The sequence below is a fragment of the Armigeres subalbatus genome, chromosome 2, assembly GCF_024139115.2.
Source record: "Armigeres subalbatus isolate Guangzhou_Male chromosome 2, GZ_Asu_2, whole genome shotgun sequence".
Classification (NCBI taxonomy): Eukaryota; Metazoa; Arthropoda; class Insecta; order Diptera; family Culicidae; genus Armigeres; species Armigeres subalbatus.
In genome coordinates this window covers 100323034-100343708 of record NC_085140.1, presented here as the reverse complement: position 1 = coordinate 100343708, position 20675 = coordinate 100323034, and positions in this window count along the sequence as shown.

Here is a 20675-nt window from a genome sequence, read left to right as displayed (position 1 = left end):
ATCATATAAACCCGTCGGAAATGATAACGAACATATCTGCTGAAGAAATGAAGAAAATCCATCCAGCCGTTTTCAAGTTATGCGGATACGAACACAGACCATTTCATTTTTTTTATATAGAAGATTAAATTATGGGGAACATATTCGATTTGGTGGGTCACGTGCCCCAGTTTACTCCGCCAGTGCGAAATAGTACTAAACTTGTCTCATGAAAACTATTTGTTAATGATTCTTGTACGAAATAAGTGAAATTATGATTCTGGGGCCTGTAGTATAATCGAAATTTTACTAATAATATTAGTAGAGTAGCTTGTAACTTGTATTTTTTTGTTGCATAATGAATCTACAAGTATGAATTTACAAGACTAATATTACAAGTAAACCGCACTAATAATATTAATGGAATTTACAAGTAACTGTTGCATAAAGAAAATACAAGTAGAAATTATTAGCGTTGGCTTGTAGTTTCTTTTACAAGTATGAATGGTGCTGTAATTTAATTTACAAGTAGCTTTTATTTTATTATTTTAGTTGTGCAAAGTAATTATGCATAGTTTCATTGTTTTTAACGACTTAACAGAGAAAGTAACTATTATTCTAGTTGCTTCAAATTACCATATAATGAAATACTGTGCACTAAAAATAAATTTCTCGTTCCCATATAACACTGAGAATTATGAAAATTTATTGTCAAATGATTTTGGATATAGTAGAAGTAATTTAAGTGCTGACATCAAGTATTCAAATGGTGGAGCGTTAAAGATCATTAGCAATTATGCAGTACACAGAAACCCAAAACTACTCAAAAGTGGATTGTTTTAGCTCAAATCCGTACTTTGGACCAATAACCCAATTTTGAGTAAAATGAGTTTCCTAACGCTTAGTAGTTTAACTTAATCCACTTAAACCATATTAACCAAAGCTGAGTTTAGTTTACCCAAAGTTGACTTTATTCATCTCAAAATTGAGAATATATTAATTTACTTAAATTTGTATTATTGTAGTATTATTGTATTATTATACTAAACAATCTCGTTTAAGACCATGCATATTGTTTTATGATGAATTTATTACGATATTTTCATCAGTTAGTATGTTGAACTAAAAAAGAAATCGTCCGAATTTCATAATCGAATTAGAAGCTTAAGTCAATCCCAAAGACCACGTAAAAACGACTCCAGTGTGCATTACATTGGCTTGGTTAAAAATATCAATACCACGAAGCCGGCTTATACCGCGGAATCAATAAATTTACAGAGAGTGTTCCGTGAATACCTATCGCAGTCAAAATATATATTCTATTCACAAATTTGCAAACAAAGGTAAACAAATCGTTTACCTCAGCATTGACAGTGAACAACTGTCGGATGAATTTTGACAGGTAAATGAACCTGACGGACTTGTAATTTCAACCTTACTAATATTACAAGTACTAATATTATTAGTTGGCAAAACATTATTATGCGACGCAAATTACAAGTACTTGTAATTTGTTGACTTGTAACTTGTAACTTGTAGCTAATATTATTAGTCTGATTATGCTACAGGGCCCTGGTCTTATTATTTTGACGCAAGAGCTTAACCCCATTAGCAATTACCGTTTCGTTCCCACTATTTCAACAAACCAGTAGATTTTTAGATTTCTTCTAAAGCCCGCAGTCCATTGTTTGTCATAAATGACAAATATTTGTTAAGTTTATCCAGACATCAATGAAACTGATGAGAAATCGACATGGATATATAAACAGTGCGTGTACTGACGAGCTCGGTGGTCTAGTGGCTACCTAGGTTGTGGGTCCAGTTTCAGGCTCATCTGTTTCCTTCTTTGTATTTCTATCTTAGTTCTTTCTGTGTTTCACGTTCTACCAAAACGATTCCTACTTTTATGACCTTCCACACAATCCCAAAATCTCTCTTGGCACATATGAGAGGTCGTAGGCTTCTCTGCATATTTCTTAAGTAGGTATCCAACTAACCATCCTTCCCCTTCCTCAGCATTCGCAAGGACGTGGCCAGGACAGATCTCGACTATTGGAAAGTGCATTGCTTCCATCTAAGAGGTAGTGATTACTGATTAGTCCCAAATCATTACCTGAGGTAACGGAGGTAACGGATAAAAATGATGCTACTCTCGTACAATAGTCTTGGCTTTTACCACCTACGAATTGCGAATTGCTCAATGCTAATGCTCATGACAAACAGTGCGTGTACTTAGGATCTGTTTCATTTTGAGAATTAAACTGAAATTAAACATAAAAGTAACAGTTCAATATTTATCGAATAACGCTGCTCGCAGAGCAAGATTACTTTTGACAGATATCGAATCAATTTACATTGATGTCTTATTGGAATATCCCAAACATTCTAAGATTAATTCTCCAAATGAGACAGGCCCTTAATGCTTAGGTTTTGGTCCGATTCGCGAATTAAAATCAAATTAAACTTATTTAAAAGTAACAGCTCGGAAATTGTGAAATCACCCGATCGTAAGAATGGCTGGTGCTTCCCAGCATAACCGACAAAACATCTATCAAAAATGATTCGAGCAGGGTTATTTGGAAATTATTGAGATGTCATTATTATGTCAAATTATTTGATTTTAATTCGTGAATCGGACCAAACCTAAAACTACAATAAAGCCATAATTAGCCCGATACAAATATTTAAAATCTATTTTGTCCCCCCCCCCTCGGATTTTTTTTGCCAAAAAATAATTATTTGAGAGGGAAATAAAAAAAAATTCGGATAAATTTGAGGATTTTCAAAACATTATTTAACAAATCTGAGGAGTTTTGATTTTTTCATTTAATATTATTTTTATTATCCCCCCCCCCTGACTTTTCGGAGACCGGGGCCTGTAGCATAATCAGACTAATAATATTAGCTACAAGTTACAAGTTACAAGTCGAAAAATTACAAGTACTTGTAATTTGTGTTGCATAAAAGTTATTCGCAAACTAATAATAATAGTACTTGTATTATTAGTAAGGTTGAAATGACAAGTCTGTCAGGTTCATTTAACTGTCAAAATTCATTCGACAGTTCACTGCCATTGCTGAGATAAATGATTTGTTTATGTTTTTCTGCAAGTTCGTGCATAGAATACTGCGATAGGAATACACAGAACACGAATTTATTATCCTTCTCTCTGGTAATTTATTGATTTCGCGGTTCAATCCGGTTTCGTGGTGTTGACATATTTTACAAAGAGAAAGTAATGCACACTGAAGTGGTTTATTACTTGGTTTTTATATGATTTTGGGATAGACATGGGTTTTAATTTGGGCGATTTGTACATTACTTGAACGTATTTATCTTTCATGAAAATTCTAATCTCGCTAAACTTGTTTGACGCGGATTTTAATTTATGTGTAATGCGGGACTTATGTGGGTTTGTATTTTGTTTTTAGTCCAATTATGAAATTTAGGCGATTTTATTTAAAAAAAAACATAAAAAGTTTAAGTAGTTTTTCCTGTCTTGTTGTCAAAAATAGGGCAAGATGCATGGCCCATGCATTGAGTTAAATAAAGTCAACTTTAGGTAAACTAAAGTTACTAGACTCTGCTTTGGGTAATATGTTTTTACATGGATTGAGGTAAACTACATAGTGTTAGAAGAGTCATTTTACGCTAAATTGGGTTATTAGGCCAAAGTACGGTTTTAAGCGAAAACAAACCTCTTTTGAGTAGTTAGCGCCTCACCATTTGAATGCTTGATGTCAGCACTATACAGTATTTCTGCTTTCTGAGTTATTTGAAAAAAATTAATAATTCTCAGTTTTGTATTGGACCGAGAAATTTATACTGTATTTCACTGTATAGTAATTTAAAGCACTTTTTTGCAATTCCTGATCATAATACCTGGTTTACAGTTGTCATTTGAGTGATAAAACGGCCTACTTTTCCATACCAACAGAATGGGTGCTTTAATGACCATTATGCAACTCAAATGGGTTGCATAATTTTCATTATAGCACTCATTTAAGTGCTATAATGAAAACCTACATTGGGACAGAAGTTACTTGACTACATTTAGCTGAATTAGTTTGGGTGAGTGTTTAAATAGTGTACTCTAAGCGTCTCGTAATAAATGAAATGGTTTGTTGGACATAACATCACAATTTTCCAAAGGCAATTGCATCCATCGCTTCATAGCTTTTCAAGCTATGGAATTTGGCATGATAAGATGGAATCTTATTGTTCTCTGCCGCAACATAATTTATTGACATGAATGATCATGTGGAGTAAACTCGATTGTACAATTTTGGTATAGATTTATCATATTAAAGCCCATTTTTCGTCATTGCAAAAAATAGCGTGTGCAACTCGTTGCAAAACTCGATTTTTTCAGCACTCGTATTTATCCAACTCGGCAAGCCTCGTTGGATAAACGTACAACTCGTGCTGAAAAAATCATCTTTTTGCAACTAGTTGCACAAACTACTATTAATAATATTTTCTTCCTCTGTTGAGTCGTTAAAAACAATAAAACGATGTATATTTACTTTGCACAGCTGAAATAATGAAATAAAAGCTGCTTGTAAATTAAATTACAGCACCATTCATACTACTACAAAACTACAAGCCAACGCTAATAATTTGTACTTGTATTTTCTTTATGCAACTGTTACTTGTAAATTCTGCTAATATTATTAGTGCGCTTTACTTGTAATATTAGACTTGTAAATTGATACTTATAGATTCATTATGCAACGAAAAACTTCAAGTTACAAGCTACTCTACTAATATTATTAGTAAAATTTCGATTATGCTACAGGCCCCCTGTAGGACAAAAAGTTAATTAAATATTTGTAACGGCCTTATAAACAAAAATGTCGAAATAGACATGAATTTAACTGATTCACTGTTCCACGGTATTCCATTTTTCTTTATCTCTATTCGATCCTCCTGAGATGTAGGCAATCTATTTCCTTTTTCTCATGCTGTGCTTTCAAGTTGCAAACGTTTCATCGCAAAGGCGAGCAAATCGTGTATTTTTACACGCTAACTTCCATCTACTCAGTGACTGAGTAAAATTGTATTGCCCCTCTCTTGGGACTAAAAGAGTAGTCCTGCTTTTGACGAAAATTGAGTAAAATTTGCGTGGGAAAAAAAAGAGATGGCAATACAATTTTACTCAATCACTGAGTAGATGAATTATGAGCGTAAATATACAACTCAAACCTGCTCAGCTGCTGACAGCATACACATCATTCTCATATGGAGCAAAGCTTATCCGAGCAGAGTGCACAGAAGCACGAAAAAAGGGACTTTCAAGTTAAACAATCGAAAGCTTTGTGACTATTCGCGCAGTTCAGTAACAAAAAGCACATGTTCTGGAACTTTATGCTTTCGTCACGCAGTCTTCTGACTGTGCTTTTCAGATTATCCAGTCTAAATGGTATACCGTGAACGTGGTCTTCATTTGAGTATAAAAAATATTGGACCAAATGCACAAACTATTTAACGGCCTCTGTAAATAAATGACTGTTTTCTCAATAGCTAAGCACTCGGTAGTCACAGAGTGTATGTTATTAAGGCTTTGGTCCGATTCGCGAAATAAAATCAAATTAATCTTAAAAGTAACAATTCAATAATTTTCAAATAACCCTGCTCGCAGAGCAAAATTACTTTTGAAAGATATTAAATTATTTTTGATATTTGTTTTATTGGTATTGCTGGGTAGCACCAGTTATTATTATAACCGGGGGATTTTCGGATTTTGAAATTTTTGAAATGTAACTTTTAAGTTTAATTTGATTTTAATTCGCGAATCGGACCAAAGCCTAAGAGTGGTGACATGTGCCGCATTTCACAGCTCTCCTGCTCGTTTGGATCTCGGATTTATGTAGTGGTGTGCTGCCAATCTTCATTCCCCCTTAATTACATATACTCTGGGTAGTCAGTTCTGTAAAAAGTTCAACTATTTACAGCGTCCTCGATTCTGTACTCTCACACTTGGTGTGAATTCTTTTACCTCAAGTAAAAAGATTGTCACACGCTGGGTTCAATCAAATTTGCATCCTGACATCGTTTTTTTCTGACTAGCGGAAAAACCACATGGAAACTAGCGATTGCCCTATTTGTACGTGACATAAAAATCCCGAAGGCCAAAAGTCAATCTTTTAATCCTAATCCTAACCGCAAAGATCCTTTGTCTATACACATTCAGGCAGCAGACTGGCCGACCCCGATCTGATCGATCTCCACAGTCCCGGTCGGTCAGAGGCGAGAGGAGCGTGGTTACCTCAACAGCCGTCAAATCTCGTCGCTTGTCGCCCGTCGTGACCAGAAGGAGACTAGCAGACAGAGCGCAAAGTTTGGAGGAGGTCCCAACGCTAACGATAATGACGATGGATACTGCATCGGACACGTCGGGACCGGACACCCGCAGTTCCATCCACGCTAAGTACCTCCGCCGGTAGGAAGACGTTTCTGGGATTTCTCCTCAAAAGTTAATCCCTTTGTTTCGCCAACAAAACGAGTTAATGCATTCACTCGGTTTTCTGCTCATTATAGTTATCCTTCTGGAATCCGCTGGGGCCCAGTGCGGATGACTCTTCTCCAGTAGTGTCCAGTAGGTAGGCTGGAACGAGCAAAAAAGGCAAAAGAATGGAAGAAATGACGACTGTTTTGAATAATCCTTTCGGATTTGGTCATTTGCATTTTTATGCGCAAATTTCCCACGTTCCGTCGGCAATGATGGTTCCGTGGGATCAATATAAGAAAAAGTGTGGAAATTGTCCTTTTTAAAATTTTACAAATACGGCTTTTATAAATGCATATTCATGAATCGAATTAGCGAATCGGTGAAGATTTCACGAGTAATTTTCGATGCATTTAGGCTTTGATACCTCGGATTGCATATTAAGAGCAATGTCCTGTCAGACAACTTTATAAATGATTCATTATAAATATGGGTTCGAAATTTAAATTCATGTAATCAGTGCGCTGACTTTGAAGAAAGATTTAAATTAAAATTTCTGGAAAGAAGCTCCACCTCGTCTATTTACAGGATTGGTACTGAACTTGCAGCACGATTCAATGTCTCAGAACCATGCTACAGAGAACAAATATTTTGTAATACACTCCCACCACAGTTATGGAACGTTTAACAATAATGTTCAGAACATTCAATTGCTTCTCGAATGCCACAAAATCAACCAATCGATCGTTAGGATCTAAGCTTTCGATCCACTATGTGACATCCAATCTAAAATTAATTTTCAATCAATGGCAAATAACCATATTATGGAACATTTTGTGTTCAAGAAAGCGGCGAATGTGAACAATGCAGTTTTTATGCAAATATTTCAATACCAAATTTATATAACGACGTATCTGCTTTCGTAAACAAAGATTCAAACCTACCCACGCAAACCAGCACCATCAACACGTAGGTGAAGGTTTCGGCAACCTGTTGATGGCGTTTTGAAAATTTGGTATTGATTTGTTACAAACTTGTTCATACCGCCAATGCAATTGCTGATTGGATTGGAATGATTAAGAAGCGATTTATACAGGAAAGACTGAACTGTTCCATAACTGTGGGAAAATATTGTCATCAAATCATATTTTTTCAAATAAATCAAATTTGAAGTAATTTCAGCATAAGCAGTTAAAACTATGATGGGTTGATAGGTAGATAACTAATATTGCTGATACGGATTCATTTGCCATTGGGAATAGTGAATCTGATTGTGAAATTATTGCTTTTTGTCAAATTAGGGGGAGGTTGGGGGGTTTATTAAACGTATTTGCACATATTTGGAGCATACAAATCATCATAAGCTCTAGAATGCTAGTGCTGCTGTAGCCATTAATTGTATTTTTCCAGAATGAGATTTAATAAGCGAAACTTGGCCTTTTATTAGTATGCTGACCATACGTACCGTTTTTAACGTATAGTCCCGTTTTGCTGTCCCGTCGTAATCTAAAAAATCCTCAATTTGTCCCGTTTTTTCATTGATTTTTTCAAAGAGCTCCAAAATATTATTCAAACAAATTCAATATTTTAGGCAGGAATCTAAAATCAAATACATAGAATGTGCTTTTTGTGTCTCTATTAGAGCGATTTGTAGTCTTCGGATGGCTCATCTCTTAACAAAGAAAGTGGAAGAAACCCATCAAAAAATTTTGAGATGTAATGTTATTAGCGTTGCTTTTAAAATAATTCTATCCATGCCATTTTGTATATTCGAGATCGACTATATCGACTTTCCTAAAGTTTTTTTAACAGTTAATGACAACAGGTGCTTCTCCGGGAGATTTTTTGTTGTTGTGTTTTTTTCTGCCTATAACGGAGATATTCAATTTGGCCAATTTTATCAGTGGATTAGATTAGATTAGAAACTTGGCAGGCAAGTATTTCCTGAAAATCAGGTCACGCCTCAACGTCAATAAAATGAAGCGCAGGGACAGACATTCTAATTTTCAGCTTAAGTTCATTTTCGATTATTCTTTTTGAACCTTCGAAAGTGGGTAATTCATATTTTTTCGAATCTTCTTTACCATTTATTCGTCAATTATTTGATTCTTTGCGAAACATTAAGAATCATTCAAAGCCTTTCTGAATATTTCGAAATCATCCACGAAAATAATTTATAAATCAACTGAACAAAACGAGTTTCGGGCAGTTTCAAACAGAGGGAAAGCTTGGTCGGGTTAAAGGATAGATTTGAGGTCCTCACGTACTTAAAGGCAAGTTTACACATCAAGAGCTTGTCTGCAAATTTCTCTCCCATGTATGTGGGATTTATGAGATATGGGATGAAAAACTAGCAATTCGGCCCGATTCAAAATACAATCCGGCGTAGATCTCCAAGAGTCCGAACTGTAAACCAGACTATTAATTCGCCAGGATTTTCTTACTTTTTTTTATTTTTTTGGGAGTACATCAATGGACATTATTCCCAAGTAGCCAACATTACTTTTAGCGTCATTTAAATCAATTTCGATCAAAAAGGACTTGCCACGAGAAATCAATAATTCCATCCTATTGCTCTTTCCGCATTTGTCTTTTGACATTTTTCTTCAAAGTATTTTTTCCTAGCCTTATGCTGCCTTAAAATCAGTTTTAGGCAGGGTACTTTGATTATTGTTGATAAGTAAAATTATTTTAAGCTTTTAGTGGAATGTCATGAGACGAAGAAGTTCTGCTATACTCTGGTTTACGAGGTGAACACGCTCCCCGGCATCGCGGAGTTGGCTTCCTACTAAGCGCTCAGGCACACTCTGCGCTTATGAAGTGGGAACCTATAAGTGAAAGGATAATCGTTGCCAGATTTAGAACACTGCGACTTCAATGCGAAGATCGGATCCGACAACTCGAACCATGAGCGCATTATGGGACGCCATGGTCTCGGAGAAATGAGCGAAAACGGAGAGCTGTTCGCAGAATTTTGTGGTAATAACGACATGGTGATCGGGGGATCGCTTTTCCCTCATCGACCGGTTCACAAGGTCACGTGGGTCTCCCGTGACGGCTTTACAGAAAATCAAATCGACCACATCTGCATCAGCCGAAAATGGAAACGGAGCCTTCTTGATGTACGGAATAAACGTAGTGCCGATATCGCGTCTGATCATCACCTCCTCATCGGCGAAATACGCCTACGCATTGCGCGGATTCGTCGGCAGGAGGAAAGAGTTGGACGACGATTCAACACACGCCGACTGGAAGATGTCACGGCGAACAGTCCTTCGTTAAAGTACTGGAGACGCGTGCTGCAGATATTCCGGAAGCGCAGCGTGGATGACCAATGGACCGCCATAAAGAATGCCTTCATCACCATCACCACCAGCGAGAATAATCTGGGCGAACAGCGCTCCCAGAAAAAAATAAATTGATCACCAGTGAGACCTGGAGGAAGATAGAGGAGCTAAAAGAAACCAAAGCCACGAGAGAGCGATCAAAAACCAGAGGAGCCAACGTCTTAGCCCGTCAACGATACTCGGCTCTTGAGAAGGAAGTAAAACGCTCATGTCGACGGGACAAGCGAGCGTGGGCAGACTCTCTGGCCGACGAAGGAGAGAGAGCCGCCGCAACCGGGGACATTCGCCTCCTCCTACGATATCTCACGACGCTTAAGCGGGGCGAAGATGAATGCAACGATGCCTGTGAAAGACGCGAATGATCAGTTATTGACCGACCCAACTGACCAGCTGAAACGCTGGTTCGAGCACTTCGAACAACTTTTTCAAGTGCCAGCCAGGCCATCACCACCTCGGCATGATCTGCCCAGGATCCGACGTATAACACGCGTCAATACCGAAGCTCCATCACTGCTAGAGATTCAAATAGCCAACCAAAGCATGAAATCGAATAAAGCCCCAGGGGTCGACCGCATATCAGCCGAGATGCTCAAAGCTGACCCCATGACATCCGCTCAACTACTGCATCGTTTATTTCGTAATATCTGGGACACCGCAACTTTCCCGGTCGACTGGATGCAAGGTATCTTAGTGAAGGTGCCCAAAAAGGGTGACCTGACTGTATGCGATAACTGGCGAGGCATTATGTTGCTGTGTACCGTTCTCAAAGTTCTGTGCAAAATTATCCTAGCCCGGATTCAGGAGAAGACCGATGCGACTCTCCAGCGGCAGCAAGCCGGATTCCGTGCCGGAAGATCCTGTGTGGACCATATTGTCACGCTCCGCATCATTCTGAAGCAGGTCAACGAATTCCAAGAGTCCCTTTACTTGATATTCATTGACTACGAAAAAGCTTTCGACCGTCTCAATCACGAGAATATGTGGGGCGCCCTGAGACGCAAGGGAGTTCCTGAGAAAATCATCGGCCTCATCGAGGCACAGTACGAGGCCTTCTCGTGTAGAGTGCTGCACAATGGGGTCTTGTCCGACCCTATCCGGGTCGTAGCTGGTGTGAGGCAAGGATGTATTCTATCGCCGTTACTGTTCCTCATCGTAATCGACGAGATATTGGTAGATGCGATTGACCGTGAACCAAACCGCGGGCTGTTATGGCAGCCTATAACCATGGAGCACCTAAATGACTTCGAATTGACGGATGATGTTGCACTCCTCGCGCAACGGCGCTTTGATATGCAGAGTAAGCTCAACGACCTTGCCGAGCGCTCCTCTTCGGCAGGTTTAGTCATCAACGTCAACAAAACCAAATCGTTGGATGTAGACACGGTGACTCCTTCCAGTTTCACAGTAGCCGGGGAACCAGTGGAGAATGTTGAAAGCTTCTAATATCTTGGTAGCCAAATGGCTTCAGACGGCGGTACCAAGATCGACATAGGCGCACGGATCAAGAAAGCAAGGGCTGCCTTTGCGAGTTTAAGAAATATCTGGAAAAACAGGCAGATAAGTGAACGCACCAAAATACGAATTTTCAACTCTAACGTGAAATCTGTGCTGTTATACGCTAGTGAAACAACGGCTGCAGGTGTTCATTAACAGACGTCTGCGGTATATAATTCGGGCCTGGTGGTCTCACAACTGGATCTCAAACAACGAGCTCCATCGTCGTTGTCACCAGTGGCCGATAGCAACAGAAATTCGGGATCGGAAGTGGGGCTGGCGGCGAAGCCTCAATAAAGAAATAAAAGAAGTCGACCGAAATCTAACCTGGCAACAGGTTAAAGCGATAGCCGGGCAACGCTCAGGATGGAGATCTTTCAAGTCGGCCCTTTGCACCACCGGAGGTGTACAGGATCCATAAGTAAAAAGTAAGTCATGAGACGAGTTTGTACTATAGGTAGTCAAACCCGTCAAACCTCCATGAGTCGATTATGAAGGGACCGTCGACTCAAGGAAATATCGAGATGTGGAATAGGAAATCCCTGGGAAGCTGTTTGAAGAGACCATCACAGTAATCCAGAAAATATTTTTATATATATAGGGCAGTGCACGGGCTGCTTTGTCTATTTCTCGCTGCAAAGAAATTAGAAAACAACAAGGCCAGTAAATGTCAAAATTTATAAAGAACGAAAGAGAAAGAGATTTTTCCGTGCAGTGCCCTATGGAATAATTTGCTTCCATGAGTCAACATCGAGTCATAGAACATCGATTCATGGAGGTTTGACTGTATTCCACTTAATTCCACTACGTTATTGTACCCTTGACAGATACGTATTTCGACCTCAACAGTAAGGCCGTCTTTTGGTCGAAAAGGCAGCCAGCTGGCCTGTGGGTTAGTCTCTGATTTGACGTTTGTGTTGGTCAACTACACCCACGCACCGTCTCGAGCATTCTGACCAATGCGCTATGGGGAAAGGGTGGCCATTAATCGAAAAATTTACTACCGTGGATAATCAAAATTCGAACACACTCAAACTTCGGACGCTTGAATTCGTATGGGAAATTTTCTGAAATATTTCATTGAAATGTTTCGTAAAGCTGGAACGGAAGGACTAATAGTTTTTGCTTGTTTTAGTATAGTTACATTTTAATAAGACATGTTAAAACCATGCGACGAAATATTTAAAAGACAGTCTGAGCTGTGCAGTTAGAATTGTTTTCAATAATTCTTCTCGGTACTGTGTAATCAGGTGTCCGAAGTTTGAATCTTTGTGTCCGAAATATGAATCCAACCCCGCCGGTGTCCGAGGTTTGAATCAAACAGAAGCCGGACATTTTCATAAATTGCAAACATTCTTTGCAATATTCTGCACGTATTAAATACGTAGTTCAAAGATGAATACTGTACTCATTGATTACAATGGTGATTTAAACGGTGTGATTTAAAATGCGAGTTAACAGGATGATTGTATATCAGAAAGTGCTTAAGCGTCCGAAGTTTGAGTTTGCACGGTATCTCCAATTGGTCTAATTTATATATCATACTAGTTGACCCGGCAGACGTTGTCCTGCATAGTAGGCGAAAATGCGCGTTGTGAACTGCCTATGCAAAGTTTCCATACGAATCTTAATTCTAGTCTTTAACGATTTACTCAACTTCACTAATGATTTTCGCATGAGTAAATATCATATAAACCCGTCGGAAATGATAATGAACATACAGTCACTCTCAAAATTGAGCGTACAGCATGGATTAGATGAATATATTCGAAAATACCAAAGGAAATTTAATTGTTGGCTCGAATGTTTTTAATGCATTTTAATATTCATCCCTTCCTTCAATGTATGCGTCCATAAAATGGTTGATTTTTTTTTTCTAAAGTTCATTTATTTGAAAATAATCTCAAAATACGCCTATTAGATGTGACAAAATTGAGCGTACAGCGAATTTTTTACTATAAAATTTCTTATTATAAACACGATTAATGTATTTTAATGTTGTTTTTTCATGATATATTCGCTACTTAAACATTCAATGTTTTGGAATTAAACCATGATTTAATCAAAATGGCGAACAAGTGAGAGGTAAGAACCTTGCTATTTAACAATTTAATGCTACTGGGCAAAACATATGCTTTAAGATATGGATTTCACCGGCATCGTGTCTTATATGTGATAGATAATCGAAATCGAGCGAGACACACGATTAATTTGGGAAAATTCAGTCGGTAAATGATGAAAGCAGATGTAAACATACAGAGAAAACGACAAATGTTGGGAATGGCATATTTCAAGTTAAGTATAACTTTATGTAAGAGTCGATGTATAGGTAGCTTATAAGCTCAGGACACTCATTAATAATAATATTAATAAAAGAGCAGCACACGGATATATTATAAGATGGCATTTTATATTTGAAGACTCAGTCACCGTAGGAACAAATTTTGTTGAATCATTTAAATTCACCAAGATATCATTAAATAAGCTGCCGAACTCTTAAAAAAGTTTATTTTTACTCGCCACATGGAAATCACCCAATTGTATCCCATATGGTAACAGATCGTGGAGTTTAATGCAAATTTAATTATGAAATTACGATTTTAAGCTATCTTTTTAATATTCAATCAGAAGTGCTCTACGAGATTGAAAAGCTGTTTTTATGTTCGGTACCTTAACATGCACCTGGTACTTTTAGAATTTGACTGTGAATGATTGGATTCAATAATATTACTCAATTCAATAATATTAATGATAGACCTGAGACAATAATCGAGCTTTAAAACAAATTTAAGTTAAAGACATACTAAATTTGAATAATGTCATTCCCAACATTTGTCGTTTTCTCTGTATGTTTCCATCTGTTTTCATCATTTACCGACTGAATTTTCCCAAATTATTCGTATGTCTCGCTCGATTTCGATTATCTACCATATATAAGATACGATGCCGGTGAAACATACAAAATAAAGCATCTATTTTGCCCAACGGCATTGAATTGTTAAATAGCAAGGTTCTTACCTCTCACTTGTTCGCCATTTTGATTAAATCATGTTTTAATTCCAAAACATTGAATGTTTAAGTAGCGGATGTTTATTATTATAAATATAATCATGAAAAAACAATATTAAAATACATTAATCGTGTTTATAATAAGAAATTTTAAAGAAAAAAATTCGCTGTACGCTCAATTTTGTCACATCTAATAGGCGTATTTTGAGATTATTTTCAAATAAATGAACTTTAGAGAAAAAAATTCAACCATTTTATGTACGCATACATTGAAGGAAGGGATGAATATTGAAATGCATTGAAAACATCCGAGCCAACCATTAAATTTCCTTTGAAATTTTCGAATGTAGTCAACTAATCCATACTGTACGCTGAATTTTGAGAGTGACTGTATCTGCTGAAGGAACGGATAAAATCCATCCAGCCGTTTTCGAGTTATGCGGATACGAACCATTTCATTTTTATTATATAGAAGATGAAAGTAGAGGACCCTAGAGCTACCCTAGATAAGAGAATCGGAAATTATTGGAGAGTTATGTTCATTCAGTCAAAAGATATGGGCTGACAAAGTGAAAAAACTGATAAAAATAAACAATCGTCTAGGACGAGTTTAGTACTCTCCATTTAATTCCACCTATAATTAGCTGGGTGCTGCGGATAGAGCCGCTTTTCTGCGCTCAAGCGAGCAGAGGGATATTTTGAAATCACTCCCATAAACAAAATTATTTTGCAGTTACTTGGCTGTCAAACATTTCCCGCTCTTCGAATTTCTCTTTCCACGCTGCATGAGGGCACACAAATGAGCTAGACTCTACATGACTTTACGATTGTTTACATACATTCATGCTCCAATCAGCTGCTGAATCTCGTGAAATTTCGTAACGAGTGCTTTTTAATTGCATTCCCACTAATTTTCCACTCGAAATACAATGTGAGAATATTTGTTACAAAGAATACAAAACTCAAACAAAGTTTATTTTTATTTTCTCCCAAAATAATAACAATACTTCTCAATATTAGATCAGAAACGAACATAACCACAATCTTCAATGTTTGGCTCCTGCACAATAGAAAATTTTGGCTTCAGTTTGACAACCAAATCGATTCTATCCGCACCACCCAGATAATTAGTGGAATTAAATGGAAAGTACTAAACTCGTCATAGACGGTTGAATACATTCCACTAAAAAGAGCTTAAAATATTTTTTCTGATGAATATAAACAATCATTTGATTTGTAAGCTATGAAGTCAATTTTTCTCCAAATATAACTTTTTATATACCATTTCAAAGCTTAAAACCTTAGGTTTTTGATAGTTTGGATTATTTTGCAACGGGTAGATTAATATCAAAAAGTTGTAGAAGAAAAACTTTCATTATAATAATTCTTCTCTATAAAATGGTCCGCAAACCTAATGCCCCCAAATGTCTCCTCATCTGTAAATTGGGGAATGCAATTTATCCCTAGTACCACCTTGTAGTGATTGATTTGCTTGCGCATATTTGCGCTTTTACGCTTAGAATGCTGCAATCAAAGTGTTCTTGAAAATTTTGGTTTTTATTCTCTATACCTCTTAATGATTAGAAAATAAACAACATTATTACTGGAAATATGATTGTATGCTATTTTATGCATGCTGTATTGGAAACAAACAAACAAAAAATGCTGGCGGCCATTACCGCTCGCGGAAAACTGGCTGGTTTAAAGTTCAGAAAACGTGTCTCGGGAATTGGTCTCCCATGTAATTTAAATATGATCGGGATTTGCGTTCCCCGTAAGAAGTGAGTTATTAGGAGTGCAAAGAGAAAAGAAAAGTTACTAATGAGAAGCGAGAAGTGAAAAATTAATAGTGAGAAATGGGTTTTACTCACTGGCTCTCTCATTCTCATACTATCACTCTCACTCACTAACTTACTTACTAACTCTCACTCACTCTCTCACTAACTCCAACTCATTCACTATCACTAACTCATTCACTACTTTAGACTGGCCCAGGAAACAAATTGTTCTGTAGCATATCAACTGCCGTTTTTGCAATTCTGAGGTCAATCGAGCAATCAGAACCAATCTCCAGATCGAATGAGTGACTGAGGTGTATATTCCTATACATTTAGGATGAAATCCCCATACAAACTTCAAATCAAATGCGCCAGCTTATGCAACAAGCGATTGAGCTGAAATTTTGAGAGATTGATTTTCTCACCCAAAGACACAATTCTGGGGCCCCGTGGAATTTGACAACTTTTTTCTCTCCCCATATTAAGCTGGGCCAGTCTAATGTACATATTTTAATTTTATAGTGAATACAATCCTAGTACCTTGAACATTTTCTTACAAAAGACACGTCAAAATTGTTAGTTTTGTTTTCCAGTTCCCAATTTACTATCGCATATTCTATAATTTAAGTAATATAGTAAATATCTGAAATTTTCAGAGTGATTTTAGATATATGTTCATTCTCTCATTAGCTCGTGCAGCATTGTGCCTTATGTCCCTCCAACCCGCAGCGTCGGCAGAGATTGCTTCTGTCAGGGCCTTTGCAGTCCCATTGCTTGTGCCCCGGTTCCAGGCACTTGAAGCTAACTTCGGGTTGCTCGTATATGCCCACAGGGCATACCGACCATCCCACCTTGACGCTCCCTAACTTGACTACCTTGGAGGCGTCCGCTGCAGATAGCCGAACCCGTGTCTGCACCCGTGCTACCTGTGTCCCTGTCGGACCTTTCCGTAGCCGAACGGCTGCGGTGGGCGTCTCAACTGACGTGCCGTGACGAGCTCTTCGACTTCGGTGATCTCGTCCAGATCTTTAACCCTTAGATTCACCTCCAAGTACATGGTTGGGGGAAGAGATGAACGTAGACCTAGTGGTGTTGGTGCTGAGGTAGTGCTTGATGGGGATGTGTTTGAAGTTGTTGAAGAATTTGTTTACCTTGGAACGCTTGTGACATGTGACAATAACTTTTCCCGTGAAGTGTAAAGGCATATTGCTGCTGCGAATAGGGCCTTTTACGGATTACGTAACCATGTTAGGTCCCGCAGCATGCAGACGGAAACGAAATTTGCTCTATATAAAACTCTGATTCTACCAGTGCAGTGGCCCTTTATGGACATGAAGCATGGACGTTAAAAGAGGCCGACCGGGGAGCTTTCGGGGCTTTCGAGCGAAAAGTGATGCGTACAATACTCGGAGGACAACTGAAAAATGGTGTGTGGTGCAGACGTATGAATCATGAGCTGTATCAAGTTTACAAAAAAGAAAATATTGTGAATCGTATAACATACGGCAGACTTCAGTGGGCTGGTCACTTAGTGTGAATGTCGGAAGAAAGAATAGTGAAAACAATATTCAACAGAGAACCAGATAGGGGCCGCTGACTTCGTGGAAGCCCACGAACACGCTGGCTGCACGCGGTGGAATCGGACCTGGGGACCCTGAACGATCGGGGAAACTGAAGGAACATCGCCCAAGACCGACGATTATGGAGCTCTACAATACGCTAGGCATAGGTGTATCGACGCTGTAGCCAACCAGGTATCCAGGTAGGTATATGTTCATTGGAGGCGTTTTTGTACAATTTGTTGGACGGAATTGGGGCCTCTTCCCCTAAACACAAAATATCAAAAGCTCAAAACGTAAGTGAACCAACTCAAAACATCTAGGACCCTCTTCCAGAAAATAAATATAGGATAGCATAACACCATTTTATTTTCATTTTTATCCATATTGTATTAAAAATTTAGGGAGTTGAATCACAGATTAATTAATCTTTGGTTGAATGATGATGGGATCTTCTCCGAGTTGCGCCAACGGTTTTGTTATTCGTCATACTCACTCACAGGCTTATCGTATTTTGAGTACCAGAAGTGGGGCGAGACACCGGACTATGCCAGACTATGTCTATGTCTACACTATGTCTAGACATAAACATAACTATCGCATATTTGCGGAGGGGGAATCAATAACTTAAGATCTAACGGCAACATCGACAGGAACTCTAAATGAGAATTGTGCCAATAAATGCCTCAATGTTGGTCCATCTAATCATAAAACCTAATTCTAAACTATGAACACCCCCGTTCGATTACGTTTTAGAACAAACAAGATAAAAACTTTGAACTTGTAAACAGTTTGAACATGAGCGGGTCGTACGGACGTGTTTTTTGCTCGCGCATTTTTTCGAAGTGTTTTTTCTCGTTCTTTCGCTGTTTACGTTTTCGCTTGTCGCGTTGGCGTTATTTTCTCCTGGACCCGTCATGGGAGACTCGGTGGCCGATTCGGTCGCTGGAAAAGTGCCTAAGCGCACTGCTCTTGGAGGCGCGGGTAACCCCTCCAAGCAGCTTTTGCAGAGCAACGTGTTCTCGCCGTTGCCGCTTGATGACGCCGGCAATCCGCCGAAAAAGAGGAAGAAGCAGCAATCGCAGCTGCCGCAGGTGCAACCGGAGCGGAAGGAGAAGTGCCCGCCCGTGTTTGTGAAGGGCGATCCGCCGGATTTACGCCCAAAAATTCGCCAGCTGATCGCTAAGGGGCTGAAATGTACTTTTCGGCTCTGCAGCGAGGGCGTGAAAGTGATGCCGGCCAACAGGGACCATCATCAATCCGTCGTGGAGTTCCTCGAGGTCCACAAGTATGAGTACTACACTCATGACCACCCCGGCACGAAGCCGCTCAAGGCTTTGCTGCGAGGACTTCACGACATGAAGGAGGAAGAGCTCCAAGCAGAGCTTGAAAGTTGCGGACTGAAGCCAGTAGCCGTCCACAAGATCGCTCGTCACGACAAGGCGAGGAAATATCGCGACCAGCTTTACCTGATCCATCTGGAGCATGGCTCCACTACCTGGAAGGACCTGAAGCTGGTTGGCGTTATAAATTACACCGTCGTTGACTGGGAGCGATATCGGCCAGTGCACCGCGATGTCACGCAATGCACCAACTGCTTCAATTTCGGGCACGGCACCAGAAACTGCCGCATGAAGCCGCGCTGCAACAAGTGTGGCGAACCCCATCCGACTGACGAGTGCGACAAAATGGAGGTGGCCGATCCCAAGTGCGCCAACTGTGGCGACAAACATCGGGCCACCACAAAGGGCTGCCCAAAGCGAGCCGAGTTCCTGGAAATCCGGAAGAAGGCTTCCACCAGGACCATTCCGAAGAAGAACCGTGTTCCTGTAATCAACGAGGTGAACTTTCCAGTTATCCCGGCTCCCCGTCGTGTGATTCCAATACTCCCACCGCTACAGCCGCACAAGCGACTGGCAGCGGCAGCTGCATCGGTCCAAGCTCCAGCATCGTCGGCACCATCCACCAGCGAATGGCCCCGCTTCCTCCTCCTGGGTTCCGTCGGCAGTCGGAGAACGAAGCCGTCCCACCGGAAGAATCTGCCCCGCTGTACACTCCGGAGCAGCTGATGCCGATCTTCGCGCAGCTCGCCACTCGACTGCGCGGCTGCAAAACCCGATTCGACCAGGTCTTCACACTTGGCATGTTCATCATTGAAAATGGCTGCTAGGGTGGGCCTGGTCAACTGGAACGCTTGCTCGCTAAAGAGCAAAACAATCGAGCTGAAGGATTTCCTTGAGGAGAAGGAAATAGACGTGGCGTTCATCACCGAAACGCACCTAAAACCGGAGGTGAACATCAACATCCCGGACTTCCGCATCGTGCGACTCGACCGGCCGACCAGGGGAGGTGGTGTGGCCATCGCTCTTCGCTACAATATCAACTGTCGTCTGCTTCCAAGCTTCCAGCTCAGTGTCATCGAGGCCATCGGTGTCGAAATCACCACTTCGGTCGGCACAATCGCGCTCATCGCGGCGTACTGTCCAACGCAAGCCAAAGCCGGCGATGGATCATCGGCTACCCTTCGGAGGGACATCGTCAAGCTGACGCGGAGGCAAGGCCAGTATATCATTGCCGGCGACCTGAATGCCAAACATCAAGCCTGGGGCAACAGTCGCGGCAATCGAAACGGCACCATCTGGAGCAACGACATGGAGGAAGGCCACTACACGATCCTGAGCCCGGATTCCCCACCCGGCTGAGTCGGTCCGGTGCCCACGCAACGCTCGACCTCTACGTAACAAACCTGAGTGACCACGTCTCGCAGCCGGTTGTATACCAGGAGCTCAGTTCGGATCACTATCCGGTGGTGGCGGAACTGGGCTCCTCGGTCAATCGGCACCAGCAGTTACGGCGGAACTACCACCGAGTGAACTGGCAGCTTTTCCAGCAGTGCGTCGATAACACCGTCGACTACGAGGTGCGTCCGGAGACGCCGGAAAGTATCGACCGCCAGCTGTGCGCTATCGAGGAGGCGATCACGGCGGCCTGAGAGCAACACGTACCGACGGCTCGGCAGGTAAGCAACTCCTTAAACATCGATACACTCACCAAAGAATTG